Source organism: Myotis davidii, unplaced genomic scaffold, assembly GCF_000327345.1.
Source record: "Myotis davidii unplaced genomic scaffold, ASM32734v1 scaffold937, whole genome shotgun sequence".
NCBI lineage: Eukaryota > Metazoa > Chordata > Mammalia > Chiroptera > Vespertilionidae > Myotis > Myotis davidii.
This window is the reverse complement of record NW_006288252.1, coordinates 381265-385426: the sequence shown is the minus strand read 5'-3', so window position 1 is coordinate 385426 and position 4162 is coordinate 381265. Positions and strand designations below refer to the sequence as shown.

The 4162-nt window shown below is 63.7% G+C and overlaps 1 protein-coding gene and 1 long non-coding RNA gene across 2 annotated transcripts in view; one reads left to right on the top strand and one right to left on the bottom strand.

Moving 5' to 3' along the window:
• The window catches only part of SORCS2 (sortilin related VPS10 domain containing receptor 2), a 145861-nt gene that overhangs the window by 96446 nt on the left and 45253 nt on the right, over positions 1-4162 (bottom strand). The window lies entirely within an intron of this gene.
• Positions 491-3988, top strand: LOC107182535. The gene is made up of 2 exons (XR_001513249.1): positions 491-607; positions 3568-3988. It is a non-coding gene; the product is annotated as an uncharacterized LOC107182535 (long non-coding RNA).

Below are 4162 nucleotides of genomic sequence, written 5' to 3'. Positions count from 1 at the left end.
GTCCCCGCGAGCTCCCCCCGCTGGGTCTCACCCACACGCCCACTCCTGACCCCCCCCACACCTGTTCCTCACCACCTCGCCCCTTCCTCGGCACCTTTCCCATTTGTATTTGGGTTTCACTCCCGCCTCCTGCACTCACCCCAGGACCTGGGGGCTCGGTCTGCTTCGTTCCTCACACACTCCCAGCACCTACGGCCTCAGCACACAGCCGGCGCTCAGAGCCACTCGCTCTGTGCAGGAGCCACATACACCAGGGCAAGCGTGGCTCTGAGGGTCCCCTCTCCCCTCTTCTACCGAACCAGGAGAGCGCGCCCACACACAGCTGCTCCCGGCACCCGCCTGCGGGGAGGAGACGGCCTGGCCTGCAGGTGAGGCTGCAGCTGGCAAGGGTGCTTTCCCAGGGCACCCTCCCGGGTGGGGTGGGCGGGCCGATAGGGCTTGTTATGTTGATGGCCCAGGAATGGCACACCCAGCACCGCCGCCAGGGAAGGTGTCTGTGGGAAGGTACCCGCCCCAGCTCTCAGGTGCGGGGAGGAACCCGGGACCCAGGACGGGACCCCACGGGCTGGTGCCAGGGCGCTGGGCACACGGGAGACCCTCCAACAAGGTTGGCGCCCTGAGATCAGGAGGTAAGGTCCCAGGCGCTGGAGGTGTGTGTGCCCACGGCCTGGCCCGCACAGCCCCACACCTGTGTCCGCACAGCCACCCTGGCCTCGCTGGTCTCGGTCACTCCCCACCTGCCCGGCTCTGCAGCTTCACGGTGATGAGATGGGCCCTGGAGCTGGGGCCACCGCGCCTCCCGAGGGGCTGGGCTGTTGGGACTAGGAACTGGGTCTGCCTTTCAAAGCCCCGGACCCCTGACCCTGAGCTCAGAGTCGTGCTCCAGGCGGAGACTGGCCGTGTGCTCAGAGCTTCACAGCGTCCAGCAGTGGGGACACAGGTGGCCCGCCAGCGCCCAGGTGCCTCCCCCTGACCCCTGACCCCAGGTGTTGCCCACGAAGGGGCCTCTCCACCTCCAGGCCGCCCAAGGCCGAGGTTGATCTGAACCACAGGCAGTGTTTAAGGTCAAGGCTGGGGTGCCCAGGACCCCAAGGCCGTGGGTGGGGTGAGCCGTGCCCCCTGAAAGCTTGGCGGTGCTGACCCCTGGCACCTGGGATGGGACCTTGTTTGGAAACAGGTCTCTGCAGGTGTAACTGGGAAGGTGAGGTCACCCTGGCCCAGGCGGGCCTGGTCCAATGACTCATGTCCTTATGAGAAGAGGGACAGTGGACACAGAGTCACACAGCTGAGGCGCCATCGGGCTGGGTGGGAAGGCCAACCCCACCAACCTCAGGCTGGGCAGATGCTGCGCTCAGGGATCCCCACCCGCTCCTGCCCCTGGACTATGCCCGCTCACCCACGCACTCACACCTGCTGGTATGAGTCACGGCCTCCCACTCAGCCCCCTGGCACGGCCTCGTGCTGCTGCCTCCACGCCCTGCCCAACTCTGCCAGGCCCCCCTCGGCCTCTGTGCTGCGGACCCAGGCCTGGCTGCAAGGCCCGGGCACGGCCTCCTCGGGGCTCCCCTATCCCCGGCCTTGGGCTGCCCTCTGTCTAGGTCCCTCACCTGGGCGCCCGCTGCCAGGCCGCACAGAGGTGGGTAAATCCCACGTCCCATCCTCAGAAGCAGCAGTGACTCCTCGAGGGGACTCGGCAGCTCAGGGGACAGCCCGCCTCCCTCCTCCGGGCTCTGCGCCTCCCTCCTCCCAGGCTCTGCGCGAAGGACAACAATTGCCCACCCGGGGCCCTCGCCCTGCCACGTGCCCTCCTGGGACTCCCCCTGCAAACCCCACTGCACCAAGAGCTGTGCTCACGGCACCTTCCCAGAGGGGCTGTGGAGGCCGCCCACCTCCCGGCACCCACCTCCCAGCACCCACCTCCCGGCGTCCACCTCCCAGCACCCACCTCCCGGAGTCCACCTCCCAGTGCCCACCTCCCGGCACCCCGCTCCCCGCGCCCAACTCCTGGTGCCCACCTCCCCCTTCTCTCGCTGTCCCCGCTCCAGAGGGCACATTCCCAAAGACATGAGAACGCTCACATGGCAGCACACGTTCATGCTCCATCCTGCATAGGCACGCCCGCCCCTCATTGAGCCCCAACTCACCCCTGGGGCCACGAAAACGTGTGAAATGAGTGGTGGTGTGAACCCCAGCCTTGAGCCCCCATGTGGCCCTCAGGGCAGGTGGGTCCTGGGCAGGGGACAGGCGTGTCCCCCAGGAGAAGGGGGAGAGGAGAGAGGTAGCCTGAAAGTGGGCAGAGCTGTCCGTGGGCAGACATTCCGGAGCACAGGCCGCGAGCCCGCTGGGCGGGGCTGGAACCAGATGTCCCCGCTGCGCCCAGGGCCAGCCCTTCCCCGGCACCGCGGGGCCTTCCGGATGCTCTCAGCAGGTGCCGCCTCCTCCGCTCTCCTCTCCCACCGGCTCCAGACCAGGGACCCTCAAAGCCTCCTCCTACCGCCTCCTCCCATGGTACTCAGGCTTGTCTGTCCCCAGGAAGGAAAAGGAAGTCCCTTCCAGATAACTTCCTTGGACGGAGCTTGTAAAAATACAGCCGATCCTGGTCGGACTGTGGGTAGCAGACGGACACCTGTCACGCGTGTCCGGCATTTTCTGCAGGGCTGAGACCAGAGCCACCTGGGGTGACGCCGTGGGGTGACAGCCCCTGGGACCACACATCAGCAAAATCTTTGGGGGCGTCTGCTCAGCACATGCAAACCCTGGGCCCAGCAGGCCCTCCTGGGTACCACCCACAGACACACCTTCTGTGCATGACGTGGCGCCCCTAGAATGGGCTGAGCAGCGGGGTGAGTGCCCCACCGGGGGCTGCCGTGGACAGCAGCTGGTGCTGGGGTCGCACACAGAGCGCCACCCAGCGGTGAAGGCACCTGGGCCTCGGGAGAGACGACAGTGTTGTGTCAACGTCACTGTTCCCCAAATGACAGGTGCGGGGATGACGTGAGAACGTCCTGGTCCCTAGGACACTGGGTAGAGGGACTGTGTCTCCAGCCAGCTCTCCCAGGCGGGAAGCCCACGTCAGAAATACACGCAAGTGCGGATGGATGGACGGGGACAGAGGGAGGACGACGGGGACCACAAAGCAAGCGGGGCCAGTGCGGCTGAGTCCAGGTCGCACAGGGGTCCTCGTCCGGTTTTCAACTGCTCTAAGTTGTAAACTATCTATACTAATAAAAGGGTAATATGCTAATTAGACTGGGAGACCTTCCGGATGTCCTTCTGGACAAAGCCATGGTGGCGGTGGTTAGGGGCGATCAGGCAGGCAGGCAGGTGAGTGGATTGCAAGAGGCAGTCAGACATCTCCCGAGGGGTCCCAAATTGGAGAGGGTGCAAGGCGGGCTGAGGAACAACGCCCCCCACCCAATGCACAAATTTTGTGCACCAGGCCACTAGTATGAAAATAAAGCAAAATAGCTGCTAAGGGCGGTGGGGGCTCGCAAAGGCCATGGGCCGCCCTGTGGGTGTCAGTGCCCTGCAGCTGACCTGGTGGTTCCGCTCCTTGAAAATTCCCAGCGGAGACGGGAATGTGGGTGCTCCCAACGTGGGCAGAATCCCTGCTGCCCCGACTGGAAATGACTCATACGCCCATGGACGAAAGCACGGAAATACACAGGGGTGTCATCTACCAGCGGACAGAGTTCTACAGAAATGAGACGCCAGACCCACAACTCCTCACCGCAGTGCAGACAAACCTCAGGACCTGGCGTTGCACCCAGGAAGCCAGACACCCAATACTTGGGGATCCGGGCAGGGGCGGGACTTGGGGTGACAGGTGGTGCCCGGGGCTGCTGGGAATTGGCGCTATTCCGCCTGGATCCAGTGCCTGCTCAGGTTGTGCACCTACGGGGAGCTGAACACTGGGAATTTGTGCCTGTTCCTGTACCCATGAAATATTTCAATAAAAAGTAAAAAATGAGGAAGTCCAAAAGAAAAAGGCTGCTATATACTTTTTAAAAATAAAAGACAAATTCAGTACTTCACTTGTGGGTACTAGGCCGGAGGGATGCAAAGATGAGGAGGAGGCTGGCTGGCCAGCGGGGTTCAGTGGTTGAGCATTGACCTATGAACCAGGAGGTCGCGGCTCAATCCCCCATCAGGACACACGCCA